We start from the raw sequence: 16905 nt of genomic DNA on the forward strand, positions 1-16905 counted from the left end.
TACTTGGCAGCTAGTGAACTAAAAAAATAAAAGTGTTAGTGGACATGGTACCAGACGAATAGAATTGGTTCTTCCGCCGTAAAGCGCGCTGCTGGCTACTGCACACCGATAGCTAAGTAATCTAAAGACTAGATAACTTCGAAGAGAAGAATCAATTCGCGTCTTATCACGCGCAAGGAAAAGAAGGAGAAAACAGATAGCTTTAAAAGAAGGACTGAGATTTACTCCCTTATCACTCGAATTATTCCCTCGGCTTACGCTAGCAATTCTTCGACTATACCTTAAATTATTAATCGATTTAGCTTCTTTATATATATTCGAACGATAGTTTTTACGAATTCCTTTTTTTATGTATACGAGTTCGAACCACCAATCTCCGATCTCTTCGTTAAGCAATTCGAATCTCCAAGCTCTTTGCAAGCTTGAATATACAACTTCACCTTACTCCTTTCGATCAGCTATATTTTAATTAGCAGCCTTTTATATGCGATGCTAAAAAGCCGAATCTCGATATCTGCTCATTTCTACTAAAATCTAAAAACGCGCGCCATTAGTTTACAAGACCACTCCGACGCACTTGCTTCTTTCGATCAAATGTTCGAGATGCGCGCTTTTCGTTAAAAGGATAAAGATTACGATCGTAGCTACGCCGGCCAGCTCAATTAGCTCAATCAATCTAGCAAGTGAAGGACCAGTAATCAAAGCAATTGAACCAGCAACCGGAGGACAGCCTTTAAAAGAGCAATTAGACCAGCAATCGGAAACCTAGCAATTGAAGGAGTTGAACTAGCAATCGAAAACCTAAGAATAAAAAAACCAGAAATCAAAATATCAATAACATATGCAATTATTAGCTTCAATCAAAGTACATTCGGAATACTTCTTCTGCGCTACTTCGACGTAATCACCGCTTATATCAACTTTGCAGCACCTTCCTCTTCAGTCACCTTCGCAGCTACCACCTTTCCTACTTCTCCTTCTAACTGCGCAACATTTCTTATCTTTCATTTCGCTACCACCTTCGAAACACCTCCCCCCGCTCTATTAAGCTAGCAATGATTAACATCACCTCACCTTTTTTTTCTTTTTTTTTTTTTTTAAAAAAAAAAAGGAAAAAAAAGAAAAAAAGAAAAGGAAAAAGAAAAGGAAAAAAGAAAAGAAAAAAAAAAAAGAGAAAAAAAGATCGAAACCTATCAACGAAGGAATACTACGAAAACTACTTACACCTCACTTCACCTCACTTCACCTCACTTCGCCTCACCTCACCTCACGAATCCCGAACCTCAAAACAAATAGAGCAAAAAAAGCCAGTAATATATATATATATATATGTATATAATAGTCTAAAACTTTTCAAGCACTCAAGACGAAAAGAATTTGTTGTTATTGTTATTTTTATTTACGTCGGGCGGGTAGCAAGCGAAGTCTGCCGCCCTGGGACCTCTTACAAGGTACGGCGACGTGCTAAGCAAAGGAGTTATATACAAGAAGGCCCTAGAAAGCAATTCAAAGTACTGCAGCGAGAGCTATTATCGTCTGCGCCCTTTCTTTACGGAGAGGATAGACAAGACGAAAAGAACCCAGACAGAAAAAAGCGATTTAAAATCCAAATCCGAATCAAAACACAAATCCAAATCCAATAAAGCGCCCTCTCCCCACACTACCTCAAGCTACGATTCTTTACTTGTACGAGGTGCCCTTTACGAACCTTCAGCTCTTTCTCTTTTTTTCTTTTACGATAAAAAGAAAGATAGAGAATCTAAAGAGCTGATATTAAATCATCGATATGCGACGTCTTTTCGAAAAGATTTTCTTTTACCGGCGATTCCGAACCTCTTTCCTTTTTCTTTTCGAATATTACGCCGATTACGATTTATACTTAACGAGCATACCGATTTAAAAAACTAAAAAGATTTGCGATAAAAAGGAAACGTATATAAAAGATAAAATAAAAAGAGCTTAATTCGATTAATCGAAAACACGGTATTACGCTTTTAAAAAAGCGTTTTACAAATACATCGGCTTTATTTAAAAGTTATAAACGCAAGCTTTTTTAGCTTTACGATAAAAGAAAACGATATTTGTATTATACGGATCGAGGCCGCTCGTAAAGCTATACGTATTCGATAGTTGTTAAAAGAAAACTCGACGCATATCATTATAATTTGCTTTTAAAAGGTTTATAAGTGTTTAGCTATTTAACGAAAGGTTTTCTTTAATATAGTTTTTACTTTCAATTAGATAGTACTTTATATATAATTCCTTTACTTAGCACGTCGCCGTACTTTATAAAAGGTCCTTAAGGTCCAAGCATTGCGTTTTGAATACTCGCTCGACGTTAATAAATATAATAATAATAACAACAACTTCAAGAACCGAATCGAACTGCCAGAATACGAATGGCTCTTACAGCTCGCTAGCCAGCTTAATCAAGAATAGAATGGAAAGGTATTGATTGGTTAGAGCTGTTAGATGGGCTTTAGGAGTAGCACGTTCACGCGCGGTTTGTTATAATAGGAATAGGGTGGGTGTGGGAACGGTTTGTAGTCTTCAAAAAGCAACAGGATTAGAAGAAAGTAGATAATAGGAATGTGATATGATATAATATAATGTGATGAATAAGTAGGTAGACTCTCTTTTTGATAGGGGAGTAGGCTTATGATTGAGGTGGTAGTTTTACTAATATTATTATTATCATTATCAATATTTTTTCTTTTTTTTAACACCCTATCCCCCCCCTTCGCTTTCGGCCCCCGGCTGGCCCTTGGATGATAGTATGACCGATTGCACTAATCGTCGGCTCGCTTAGGTGGGCCTCCTTTCATCCTTTCAGTCTTAGTCGGCATAAGCGATTGCGGATCGGAAGCGAATGCGGATTTTTCTTTTATTGCTAGTTATTATATACAAAATACAACTTAAAACATTACTTTTTAATTTACAATCGTATAATTCAATTGTATTTCATTAATTATAAGCCGAAAACCTATTTATATATCGATAGTTTGATATTTTAAATCGATGAAAAGCTTGCTGTTGAGCAGCAAGCCAATTTTTTTTTTTTGAATTTGGTGCAAAATAATAATGAATCACCGATAAAATTTAAAACAGAGATGCAGATGCTGAATATCGTAAAAGAATCGATTTACGCAAAGCTAAGCGCGAGCGTAAAAAGATTGTACGAAAACGCTGCAAGCTTAATTATTAAAAACGACGATTCAATACTCATTTTAATTCTCGATTCGAAAGAGATTTAGTAGATACAACAACTTTTTGAACGTCAAATTTTGCGGCCTCGTAAAAAAACTATTCTTCGACCAACTCTCTTTCAACTTGAATCTTTTCTCGATAGTAATGATTTAATAATTATAATCGATACTATCGAAGACCTTTCTTTAAAGCAAGATATTTTTTTTCTTAATATTAATATCGATAGCGATAGCTTCAATTTTAATAGTAGTAGAGATTTAAACGATTCGTTGCGTAAGGTAAGAAATGAATCAAATTTTAACAGAAATAGTGATCGATAGTTGAATATTTTATCGGATGATACGATTTCAAATGTTTCGGAAGACGATGATATACTAGTAGATTAACTATTGATGTAAATATTTTTTAGTTGTAATAGTAAATGCTATAATATAAAAGAATTTCTAATATATTCGAAAAATCCGCATTCGCTTCCGATCCGCAATCGCTTACGCCGACTAAGACTGAAAGGATGAAAGGAGGCCCACCTAAGCGAGCCGACGATTAGCTGGCTGGCCAGCTGGCAGATCATAAATGAGATCAACCGTGCGCTAACAAGGCAACCTGTCAGCTGCTGCTTTTCACTTCCCCGTTCGATCGCGCGCGCTATACCGACTTTCAAAACACCCCGACCCTCAAAACACACCGACTATTATTAAACCGGGTCAATCTTGTACCCCCGCCACCAAGATTTACCAGAGAAGAATAAAGCTATCTTTGACCTTGACGGCACCGTCGCAATCTCCAATCAGCGAATACAATTCTAATGATCCCTATCTAATCTATTAACACCACGCCGTAAGCGTCTCGCTTTCACATCACATCACTGCTATTGGTATCACCACGCGAAAACCATCCGAAAAAAAAAAAAAAAGAAAGAAAGAGAGACGGCTATGAGCGCTTTCGCCAAAACTAATAAATAGTACAACCCAATCAATATCCACTCTCCACTTTAATCCTCGCGCAGCCCAAAGAACCCAGCCCTCATTAAACATCACAACCCTCTCTCCCCCTCCTCCCCGCCGTAATAACAAACCCCGCTACCATTATCGGTATCCCCATCGATTTTATATATATATATATATATATATATATTTTTTTTTTTTTTTTTTTTTGCCAACTCCCAAGGCCCACCACCAAGCAAGCAAGCGTTCCCCACTCCTCCGTCCGACCGCCGCCACCTCGCAGATCCAATACCAGTATCCCATCCCAGCCTAATACCATAAGATCCCCTTACCCCTCGCCGCCTCGTCTCGTCTCGTCTCGTCAGCATATCGCCCATTCCGTTCCTTCAACGAGACCAGCGCGGTGTAGAAACGCTGTTTTTTTTTTTTTTTTTTTTTTTTTTTTTAGCAGAAACTTTATTCAAAAGGGTGATCGAGATCGAGAAACTGAAACTGACACTGAAACTGACACTACGAAAGCTGGAATGGCATTTCGGCGGAAGCGGCTTGGAGGTGTGTGTTTGTTTCTAGCGGATTGCTTGCTTGCTTGCTTGCTTGCTAGCGTAGAAGAGGTAGGAGGAGAGGGATATCGAAGAGGAGGGGGGCTGCTGGCTGAGAAGCTGAGAAGCTGAGAAGCTGTTGCGTTAGGTTGGCGTTGGGGTGAGCTTGGGGTTTATATATATATATATATATAAAAGAAAGAAAGAGAAAAAATAGAGAGTTGATCGATCGTACACACACACACATACACATATATATAACTATAAAAAAAGATAATCAGCCTCAGTAATAAATGTTAAGCATTTCATCTACTAAGCCTTACTAGCGATTCCAACCTCCCGAATCCATTTAAATAAAGGTCGGACGGTATGCTTTTCAGAATCTCTAAAGTCGGTGATTTTTTTTATTTTTTTTGAAAAAGTCGGTATAGCGCACGCGAATGGAACGAAATGAATAGGTAGGAGCAGCTGACTGATTGATCGCTTGACCTTTATCAGCGCGCGGTTCAGATTATAAGAGTATAAGATTGTGAGATTATGAGATAAGGGGAAGGTAGTGACTATATGGATCTTTTTTTTATCTCTTTATCTATATCTCCAACTAACCTTTTTTTTTTTTAAAAAAAAGTCGGTATAGCGCAAGCGAATAGAACGAAGTGAGTAGGAGCAGCTAATTAATTGATAACTTGACCTTTATTAGCGCGCGGTTCAGATAATAAGAGTATAAGATAGAAAGGAGGTAAAGACTACCTTAAAGGCAGGTAAAGGGTTATTTAAGCGGTCCTTTAACCCTCTTTTATAAAAGACGGTTTTTAAATCGCTTAAATTCAAAACTAAGTTCTTTTTAAGAATAGTTTATCGAGAAGACCGTTTTATTAAAAGAGACCGTTTTATAGCCGTCTTACGGCCGTCCTCGTTTATATTTTTAAAATAGGCTTACTAGTAAGCTCGTTTTAAAAAAGTGAAATAGTTCGATAATTATTTTAAAAAAGATATAATTGTAAATGAAAATAATCTTTTAAATGGAATCGTGGTAATAATAATTTAATAAATTCTATGCTAAGATATTTCTCGGTATCGCTGCTACGGCTTATATATTAACGCTTTAATTTTTTTATAATCGGAATCGATCGATTTAGCAAAAGTTTACTCGCGCACAAATGCTTCGCGATTGTTAAGAGTGGTAATAATAAGGTGGTTGAATAAGTACAAAGTAGATTAGCAAGTAATTGAAAGGAAAAAAATATTATTTACTTACTAATTTACGTTCCTCGAGACGGTTTCAAGTTCAAGGACGGCTATAAGACGGCTATAGGACGGCTATAGAACGATCCTAAAACGATCTTTTCGTAAAAAGACCGACTTTTATAAACGAAGATTTAATCGATTCAAATAGTGGTATTTTAGTAATAATCTTTTAACGAAAATACGAGCTCTTATAAAAGACGATTTAATCGATTGAAATGGTTTTATTTTAGCTACGATTTAAATAATTTAAATCGTTTGTTTTCAGACTCTATCTAATTTTAAGTATCGGCTTAAGGTGATCTACTAACTATGCTGACCTTTTGGAATCGTCTTTTAAAGAGACCGTCATCGGATTATCAGCTGACGGTTTAAATAACTCCCTACCTGCCTTTAAGGTGTCTAGATCCTTTTTATGTCTTTTTATTTATTTATCAATCTATCCTTCTTTTTTTGAAAATAAAAAAATAAAAAAATCGGGGTATAGCACACGCGAATAGACCGAAATGACTAGGTAGGAGCAGCTGATTGATAGCTTGCTTGGCCTTTGTTAGCGCGCAGTTCAGATTGCGAGAGTGTAAGATGGGAGGGAGGTGGAGACTATCTAGATCTGTTCTATCTCTTTATCTCTTTATCTCTTTATCTATGTATTTATCCAGCTATCTTTTTTTTTTTTTTTTTTTTTTTTTTTTTTTTTCTTGACATGTTTTTTCTTTAGAAAAAAAGTGAGAAAAAAAAAGAGGAAAAAAAGAAGAAAAGAAGAGAAAGAAAGAAAAGAAAAGAAGAAGAAAAAAAAAAAAAAAAAAAAAAAGGACAAAAAGGAGACAAAAAGAAGGGAAAAAAAAAAAATCCCCTCAAGCCCCTCAAGCCCCTCAAGCCTCTCCCTCCCTCCCCTCCCCCCACACGTTAAAAAAAATCCAATTCCACCATCGCCCATGCAAAGAGGTACCGCGCGCAACGTAAAGACCGCTACTTACTTACCTACATACCTATATACATACCTACCTTACCTACCTACTTAGTCTAAGATGTATATCCAACACCCAACACCCACACCCATACTCAACACCCACACCCACACCCATACCCCACACCCAACATCAACACCCAACAAACAAACAAATAAAAAAAAAACAACTAGAAAAACAAAAACAAATAAATCAGGTATCAATTCCCAAGGAGTGCTAAAGCAGCTAAAGGGGTTCCTTTCCTTTCCTTCCCTTTTAATATTTTCCTTCCTTTTTAATACTTTCCTTACATTTTTTTTATTTTCTTTTTTTTCATGTTTATTTTTTTTTATTTTTTTTATTTTTTTAATTTTTTTAATTTTTTTAATTTTTTTTATTTTTTTAAATTTTTTTAATTTTTTTAATTTTTTTAATTTCTTTAATTTTTTTAATTTTTTTAATTTTTTTAATTTTTTTAATTTTTTTAATTTCTTTAATTTTTTTAATTTTTTTAATTTTTTTAATTTTTTTAATTTTTTTAATTTTTTTAATTTTTTCAATTTTTTTTTTATATTTTTAATTTTTTTAAATTTTTTTAAGTTTTTTAATTTTTTAAATTTTTTGAATTTTTTAATTTTTCTTTTTTTTCCTTTTTTATTTTCTTTCCCCTCCTTACATTTTCTTCCTTTCTTTTTATTTTCTTTTTTTTCATTTTTTTCTTTCTTTATTTTCTTTTCCTTTCCTTCTTGTTGTGCGGAACATGCATGGTTCCACCTAAGCTACATGTAACATGTCATGTGACCTCGCTTAATAGCGCCCTTAGTATACTAAAGCTCTTAAGTACATGTATATAAATCTTAACGAGCTTTTTAGATAGAATATATTAAGCTTTATTCAATTTATAGAATTTCTTTTTGATTTTAATGCTAATAAGCATTATAATTAAGAGCCACATTCGCATTTACGAGCTATTCAATTGGTTTTTAACAACTTCCGAATTAATCGAAAGCGGATTCTGCAAATCACTTTAATTTTACTTCGTTATAATTTTCATTTTTATAATCTATCCTTTTTAATTATATTTATTTCTTATGATTAATACTTATCACTCTTAAGAACTTTAATTAATTTTCAAAAGCTTTAATTATAAAATCAATTGTTATAATAATAGACGACAAAGTAAAAAAGGTTCTTTTGATTAATAAAACGAACTTTATAAGTCGTAGCGATTTCTTAAAATAGATTACGAATTATAAATACTTTATTAAGCGCTTTAATATAGAATAATACGCAGCTCTTTATATTAGCGTAAAAGAACTTGCTCTTTTTATCGAGCAAATTAGATTAAAAACGAAGTTTATTATAAAGATAATAACGAAGCTTAATAACGAATACTACTAGAATTAAGAACGTTAACGAAAGGCTTAAGATAAACAGCACTTAAAAGCTTTTGCAAACGATTTTAATAGACTTTTACGATTACGCGAAGCTAAGTTCAAAGACGTCCGAAAAGAGGATAACGATAATATAAAAGAATACAACTTCGCTATTATTAATTAAAAGATCTTAAATAATAAAAGCAATTAAATTATAAACTAAATTAAACAAACGGTTAAGAGCTTTATTTTCGAAAAAGTGATTTTAGCAGTTATAGAAAAAGATAACACTTTTATTTAATTTTTAATAAAAAAGCTTTAAAAAATATACTGTTTATTCGACTCGAGCTTTAAGCTATCGATAGCACGAGACTATAACAAATCTTTGCAAGTAGCTAAGCAAAAAAGCGTTTTTTTAGCGGTTTAAATTAAAGAGCACCGAGCTATTTATAAGTTAACGAAGATAAACGAGCTTTACGAAACAACGAGTATACTCGCGATAAAAGCATTTTTAAAAGCTATTAACGAAAAATAATTATTAACTTAAACGTCGCTAAAGCTCGTAAAAGTTATTCGAAACGACGAATTATTAATGCTTTAAAAGCGAACTTTTTACGATTACTTTAATTAATATAAAAGCTAAGTTAACGAAAAGATTAGCAATCCGAACTTTAATCTTTTTAATATATTCGTTACTTTCGGAAATCAAACGACTCGCAGCACTTCCGAAAGTAATAAAGCTAACGATATTGCTTTTAAGCAGTCTAATAAACGCTTTAATAGCTTTAAAAGACTTGCTAAAGGTTTTAAGTGCTCGTATTTTAAAAAAAGAATATATTATTAAAATGCAATCAAATGCAAAGTCTTTCGCTATTATTTTAATAGTCTTAACGAAAGTGGATTTTTAAAGCCGAACCGAGATAATATCGTCGTTATAAAAAAAAAGCTTTAAAAGCTTAAATTCAAAGCGCTTCGAAAAAAGATTACGAAAGAAAGTTAAATATAAATTTAAATCGATAAGATCGTCTTAAAAAGCAAAGAAAAGCAATCGAATAATAACGATAAATTAAAATACTTTAAAAAAGTGTTAGCAGCTATTATCGATCTTAAGCTTTTTAATACGCTCGATAATCTTATTCTTAACGGTCTTTATAGCACGGCTAATAATAAGCACTAGTTATTTAATAGCACTTTTCTCGATAATTGCGGCGCTATTTACTTTATTAACGATAAAAATCTTTTTATATTAAAGTCAATTCAACGCTTTCGCTTAATCGATTTCATCAAAGTTAAAACGAGTAATCTTTTAATCGTCGAGCGAAAAACTAAAGTCTTTAAAAGAGCTTTAAACGGACCAAATAAAGTTAAGACGGAAGATTTAAAGTTAAATAACGTCGCTATCGTTAAAAAATTTAATATTAATATTATTTCGAAAGCTTTTTTAAGCAAGGCTAGCGTATAATATTTAAGATATAACGCAATTCTCCGCTACGAAAAAGTTAAAAAAAGCGTCGTATTAAAAAAGTTAAAAAAAAAAATTAATTTTACGTTTTTTATATACAAGCTATTTAATTATTCTTTGCTTTAATTGATTCGTAACTTTCTTTGCTTAATAATATTCTTTACAACTTAAAAGCGCTTACAAATACGCTATAAATTCTAAAAAAGCAATATCTTTCGAGTTTTAAAAAAAGATTTATCGATATTTAAATATTTACGAATAAGTCATTTAAGCAAAAAAGCGCTCGAAGCGCTAGCTTATAATGCTAAAAAAGTAAGACTTAAAAGAATTATTAAAGTTGAATATAAAGCATATGCTTTTATATACGCTTAATAAATCATATCTCGTCGTACGTTAAATAATAAAGCAATTAAGCTATTTTATAAGATCGCTTAAGATCTATTCGACTTCTTTAACGGTTTTAATAAAAGCAAATAGTTATTAATAATTAAAGATGAATATAATAAAAAGCTATTCGGCTTTATATTAAAAGACAAGTTGCAATTAACGATTATAAAAGTGCTAAAAGAATTTAAAGCATAAACGAAACGCAAATACGGTTTTTTAATAGCTATTATGCGCTATAATAACGATTCTTTAATAATCGCAATCAACGTTATCGGCTTTACCGAATATCAAAGATAAGCGAAAAAAATTAAAATAAAGTTAAAGTTCTTATTATTTTTTAATTACGAACTTAATAAAAAAGCTGAGAAAGTTAAAAAAGAAGTGATAAAACGGTTTATTAAAATAAGAATAAAAGCAAGGCTTTTAAAAAAGCTTTAGCTTAAGACTATATTAGCCGCTATCTATTTTTATAATATAATACCGAAAGCGAAAAGCTTTATAAAAAGTCCGAATGAAGTGCTATAGCTTTAGTTTAAGCAATATTTTAAATAATACGATTTAGCGATCTTTACACGGATCGATACCGACTTAAGACTAGATTATAGCGGTTTAATTGCGTATAACGCTCGTGCGTACTTAATAATTAAAAACCGAAAAGCTCTTCGTAATAAAAAAGCTTTTAAAGTCAAACCGAAAAGATATATAAGCTATTTAATTAAATATATAGCTTTTAATATATATAAAGTCTATATTTTTATGCTTTATAAAGTGATTGTTATACGCAACGTAACGTTCGATAAAACTCGATTTTATTTTAAAGACGAAGAAAAATCGGTCGGCTAGTTAATTAGCGAAATCAAAAGCATCGTTATTAAACTAAAAGATATTAAAAACTTTAATTAAATAAAAGACGCTTATTTAGTATAAAGAACGTTGTAAAGGATCGCTTAAAAAAGACGAATATAGTTAATATAAAAGGTAAGCAGCCGTTAGACCTTATAAAAGTTAAATTAAAAAGATTTAGTCAAAGCTTAAGAAATACGATTTTATTTAATCCGAGCGATATATAAACGTTAAAAGCTTTAACTTTAATTAAAGACTTTATAAATACGTTTTTATTAAAAGCAATTGCTTTACGAGACGATCTAATAGACTTTAACGACTCGAACTACACCGCTAAACGTTTCGTTAACTTTTTAATTAAAAGTAAAAGCGAAAGTGCTTTAAGACTATTAAAAGCAAGAAAGAGCACCGTAAGCGAGCAAAAACTTAATTTTAATAAAAGAGCGCGCAAATTATACTTTTAAATTGTTATTTAAAGCCGAGGCTCGAAAAGCTAAGTTATAAGCCGATTAATAGAAGCTTTTACGTTAATAATCGGCGGAGATTTAAACCGAATAATCAAAGAAAAGCTTTTAAACCTTTTTAAAGCGATTATTAATAATAAGAAATTAAATTATAAACATTTTAAACAAAATTCAGACTTTAATAAAAAGCATTCACTTATTAATAGCCGTATTAAAAAACGCGCGAGAATATACGCAAGTGTTAATAAGCTTTTTTTTAAATAACTCTCGCGCCGATTCGAACTATTATTCGCGCGTTTTAAATTTTATATCGACTTTTTAAGTTAATAGCAAACCCGTGCGCGAAGATAATAAAGATTACGAGACTTTGCACGCTATTATAGCAGCTGCTACTTCGTTTAAGCTGTTATTAAAACAGCTTAATTCGTAAAAACGAAAACATTTAAAACTTTTTACTTATTAAAAAGAGCTATAACGATACTTATACGATAAAGAGTTTATAAACGGAGCTTTTATAAAGCTAAATAATCTCGAGAAAAAGAACTATTAAAAAGTGATTCTCGAAAGCGAAATTAAATTAAAACTTATACTTTTTAAATAAGTGTTTATATACAAAACTAGCTCGTCCGAAAAGATCGTAAAGTTTAAATCGAAGATTATAATTAAAAGCGACTTTTAAAACGAATCTATTATCTATTCAACTTACGCTATTATGCTAATAGCTAGATCTTTTAAAATTATAATAGCTATAACAATCGAATTTAATTTAAAAGTAAAACAATTCGACGTCGTTAACGCTTTTATTAACGCTTTAAGACATACGAATAGCGTTTTAATTACGTATTATCTTTTTAACGGTTTTAAATAAAAAAGTATACTCGTAAAGGTCGATAAAGCTTTATATAGACTCAAAGACTCGCTAGCTTTATAATATTTCGACTTTATAAGCATATTCGATAAATTAAAGCTTACGCTACTCGGTAAGAAACCGTATATTTTCACGAATTTAAATAAAACGGTTTTTATAACGTTTTACGTAAACGATATTCAAGTTATATATTATCTTTTTAATTTTTTTAAAGCTTAAGAGATCATTAACGGTTTTAATAAAGCGTATAAGATCGAAGCGATAAAAGATATTAAATAGTTTTTTAGTATAAGAGTCGTCCGCGACCGTTAGCGAAGAACGCTAACGCTTATGCACGACGCTTATATTAAAAAAATAATTAAGAAATTCGAACTTACGAACGGACGTTGCTTAGCAATTCTATTACCGTTTTATAACTTAATTAAAAATAAAAAGATAGCTTCGCGAAAGCAAATAAAAAAGTATTAAAAGAAAGTTAGATCCGTATTATATATAGCGATTATGCTACGCTTAGATATAGCTTTTGCAGCTTCTTAACTCTTTCACTTTAATATTAATCTAAGCGCAAAGCATTTCCGAGTTGTAAACTAATATTTGCGATATTTATTTAGCTCGCGCTTTAAAAGTATTTAATACAGCTAGTTTAACAAGTCGGAGCTAGTAATAGCTTTTAACGCTTCTTACGCCGATAACGAAGAAACGAAGCGATCTTCTTAAAAGTATATTATGTTTTTATTCGAAGGTACGATCTTTTAAAAAGCTTTAAAGCAAAATATAATTATTATATCATTTATTAAAGCGGAACTTCTTAGCATGGCCTTTACGGTAAAAAAAGTTATAACGCTTTAACGATTTTTTAAAGAGCTGCACTTTCGTTTTGCGGCGCTTTAAATAGTTTATTATAATAATCAATAAACTATTAAGCTTATAATTAATAAAAAGAAGCGTATCTTTATTAAGCTTCGCTACGTCGATATTTATAATATATAGCTGCGCTAGAAGCACTTTAAAAAAAGCTTTCAAGTTTAATATCTTTTTATTAATAAGATGCACGCTAATAGTCTTATAAAAAACTTAACTCGATAGAAGTTTAAAAGCTTTATCAAGCTCTTAAATTTATAAAACGCTCGCGCGTTTATCGAAAAGCTTTAATAGCATACATATGCTATTCATTTATTACATTTCATTTTTTTCATTTACACGTGATTTAAAAGAAAACATTTATTTAGTAATTTTAATCGTTATTTTATCTTATTTTATACGCCTTTTACTTTTCGCTTCTTATAACAAAAGATTAATTAAAGCTCTTAATAATCTTTTTACTTTAGCTCGGCGCTTCGCAAAAGTTATAATAACGGCGGGCGCCGCCGCGAAAGCGGCAAGCGCAACAATTAGCGTAAAAAGAGCGACGATAATAAGAGCGACGAAAGCGACGAAAACAATAAAAGCGGCTAGCGCAAGCGCAAGAGCTGCTACAACAGCAGATTGAAGCCTTTGTATAAAGTCCGAAAAGAAATTCTAATTAAAAAAAGCTATTTAAATTAGATTATTTCGGAAGTCAAAGAGCTTGACTTACGAAAAGGTGATATACTCGAAGCGCTTCGTATTACCGGACTACGATTCGCTATTATAAAACTATTTAATCTAACAAAAGCTATATTTAAATTAAAAGTCTTAAGAGCAAAAGCAAAACTTATAAGGCTACCGAAACTACTTTTAAAACCTTTATCTTTATTCGCAAGACCGCTCGGACTATTAGCAACACTTCTTAAAAAAGCAGCATTTAAAGCGAGTTATTGTCGTATAGCATTTCGAAGACTTCGGCGAACTTTTTATATAGCATTATTGTTTTTAACGCTTACGAAGTTTTCGAAAGCGGTATTAACAGCGGTAAAAGCAGCGATGCAATTGCTATAACTACTCTTAGCACACCGGAGATAGCGAATAGCGCTCGTATCGCAATTATAACAGTTTTTATTAGACTTCGATGTGATCTTATTATTAATGCACTTAATGCATTTTAAAGCTTTAACGGTCGTTAATATAAGCAAGCGCTTAATAAAAAGGTCTAAAAGAAAAGGCGAAAGTTCGGAAGTAAAAGTGCGAAGTATAGCCGCCGCCGCTATCGCAGTTGCAGCAATAGCGATAATTAAAGTAGACAAAAGATTCTTTTAATAATTAGCATAGAAATATTAATCTATTAAAAGCACTTACTCTTAAACGATTTCGGCCGCGCTTAACGATTCTATTAGATTAAGTTGCTTGCTTAAAAAGCATTGTATAAATAAATAAAAATTAATTGTTTGTTATAATAAAAAAGAACGCGCTTTTACTTATATAACAACGCAATAAAGACGGCGCTAAAGACCTCCGCTACGTAATAAAACCGATTTCAGAAAGAATTGCATTCTTAATTGCTATTTAATTAATAATAACAACCGTTATTTATTTGTTTTAAACTGCGATAATAATCTCTTTTGTTTACATCGAGTTTAATAAGCTTAATTACTTATTTTTTCTCTCTTTTGTTTGCTTGCAGCTTAGCAGCTACTTTGCTAACTTAAAAAGTGTGTTATGCGAAACATGTATAATTCTACTTAAGCTATATGTAATATATTATATGACTTCGCTTAATAGCGCCCTTAGCACACTAAAGCTCTTAAGTACATGTATATAGATCTTGACGAGCTTCTTAAATAGAATATACTAAGCTTCATTCAATCTACAGAATCTTTTCCTGATCTTAGTGCTAGTAAGCATTATACTTCTTTCGTTTCTTTACATTTTCATTTTCTTTTTCTTCATTTCCTTTCCTTTTTTCCCCTTCTTTCCTTTCTTTTCATTTTTTTCATTTTTTTCATTTTTTTCATTTTTTTCATTTTTTTCATTTTTTTCATTTTTTTCATTTTTTTCATTTTTTTCATTTTTTTCATTTTTTTCATTTTTTTCCTTTCCTTTTCTTTTTCTCATTTCCTTTCCTTCTTCTCTTTATATTTTCCTTTCTTTTTCTTTTCCTTTTTTATTTCTTTTTTTTTATTTCTTTTTTCTTTTTTCTTTTTATTTTCATTTTCATTTTCATTTTCATTTTCATTTTCATTTTCATTTTCATTTTCATTTTCATTTTCATTTTCATTTTCATTTTCATTTTTACTTTTATTTCTTTTCTTTGTTTTTTTTTTTATAAAAATTTTTTTTTTCTTTTTTTTTTTTCCTTTTCTTTTTCTTCATTTTTTCATTTTCCTTTTCTTCCTTTCCTTACATTTTCATTTTCATTTTCTTCCTTTTTAATATTTTCCTTTCCTTACATTTTCATTTCCTTTCCTTTCCTTACATTTTCATTTTCATTTCCCTTTTTTTTCTCTTCAATATCTTGCTTTTGTTATTGCTATCATTGCTATTATTGGTATCGGTATTGGTATTGATAATTAAAGGCAGGAGAAAGAGGGGATTTCTGGCTGCTTGATTTGATTTGATTTGATTTGATTTGATTTGATTTGATTTGATTTGATTTGATTTGATTTGATTTGATTTGATTTGATTTGATTTGATTTGATTTGATTCGATTTGATTTGATTTGATTTGATTTGATTTAATGCGTTGCGTTGTATTGCGTTGTATTGCGTTGCGATTCGTTGCGATTCGTTGCGTTATATTGCGTAGCACAATTCTCCATTCTCCATTCTCAATTCTCAATTCCCAATTCCCAATTCCCAATTCTCGATTCCCAATTCTCGATTTTCAACCATCGACCAAGAAAGAGGCAGAGATCGGTTAATCGCCTACATCACATGATTACATACTTCCATACTTCCATACTTCCATGATATAGTAACAAAGCGCTCATCTAAAGGTACTAGTAAGGGAGTAAATAGGTAGGTACTCCTCCTACTCCTCCTACTCTGTAGAAGAAGAGACTAATCTCCTCCCTCCTCCCTCCTCCCTCCCCCTTTTCCCTCCTCTCATGACTTAAAGTACCAGTAGCCAGCCAGCCAGCCCACTCGCTCGCTCGCTCGCTCGCTTACAGAATCCATGGACCTGGGCGTTGGGTTGTGCTGCTGCTGCTGTACTCTCTATGCTGCTCCTGTGCTCTCTATGCTCTATGCTGCTGTACCCTCTTCTCTATACTCACTAAGAGTCGGTGAGTGGTGAGTAATGAATAAGCAAGTCGGTGAGTAACCGAGTAAACGAATAGCTACGTACGTATAAGCCAGAGATCTAGATCCGTATACCTACGTAGCCAATAGCCGTAGCCGTGGCCGTGGCCGGGATTAAAACCTGCGTCGGGTGGAAAATGAGAGAGAGGGTAAGAAGGGTGGTACGGTGTAGCGCCGTGCAGCGCCGTGCAGCGTATAGGATGGAGTTTCTTGCGTCTGCGTTTGTGTTTGTGTTTGCGTTTGCGTTTATGGTAGTACCAGGATCTGGATTTATAGTCACAGTCACAGTCACAGTCACAGTCACAGTAATATCAATATCAATATCAATATCAATATCAATGAAAGCGGATCCCCATGATCGTGAGCTTGGTGATGCTTGGATGAGAGGATAGAAGAGGGAAAGAAGGAAATGATGAAATGATGAAATGATGAAAGAAGGAAAGAAGGAAAGAACCGCATCAGAGGACTC

Source organism: Drepanopeziza brunnea (genome assembly GCF_022702325.1).
Source record: "Drepanopeziza brunnea f. sp. 'multigermtubi' strain 214-2 chromosome Unknown ctg13, whole genome shotgun sequence".
NCBI lineage: Eukaryota > Fungi > Ascomycota > Leotiomycetes > Helotiales > Drepanopezizaceae > Drepanopeziza > Drepanopeziza brunnea.